The sequence below is a fragment of the Mastomys coucha genome, unplaced genomic scaffold (assembly GCF_008632895.1).
Source record: "Mastomys coucha isolate ucsf_1 unplaced genomic scaffold, UCSF_Mcou_1 pScaffold14, whole genome shotgun sequence".
Lineage (NCBI taxonomy): Eukaryota > Metazoa > Chordata > Mammalia > Rodentia > Muridae > Mastomys > Mastomys coucha.
This window is the reverse complement of record NW_022196896.1, coordinates 112,749,239-112,749,861: the sequence shown is the minus strand read 5'-3', so window position 1 is coordinate 112,749,861 and position 623 is coordinate 112,749,239.

Sequence of the window (623 nt, the reverse complement as noted above, 5' to 3'; positions counted from 1 at the left end):
CGCTCAGCGGAACGTCAGTGTTGAGGCCTTGGGCGGGGCCTCTTTCCGTGACTGGTGGCCCGGGACGACAAGCGCTAGTCCCGACCAAGGCTGCCTTGGTCTGGCCACTTGCACTGAGCGTGGTCTACTCAGCCTGCCTTGTACTTGAACTTCCCCGTGGAATCCAAGGGGAGGTGGGGAGGATGTCAGGCACAATAACCTTTAGTGAATGGTACTCTCTGAGAAGTTGATCCTTTGCTCTTGGTGTTTGGAGAGGATGAGAAAGTACTCCAAACAACTTTGTAATTCTGGCTCTTGGGAAATGGAGGCAGGGAGATCCAGACCAGCCTGCCCAACACAGTGAGTTCAAGGCCAGCCTGGGATACATAAGACCCTCCCTATATATCTGGTGAAGTGGGGAAAAAGTCGAACCAGGATGACCGAGATGGTATCACTCATCATTGCCTCCTCAACTAAAGTCATTGTCCCCACACTCCAAAGGACTGTCCAAAACACAGGAATAAATAAATTCCCTGGATGGTGATGTAACTCCAAAGCCACCAGCCGTGCATTTTCCTGACCCATCTGCTGAACATGTTCCATTGTTAAACGGCTTTTGTTGTTGTTGTTGTTTGGGTTTTTTT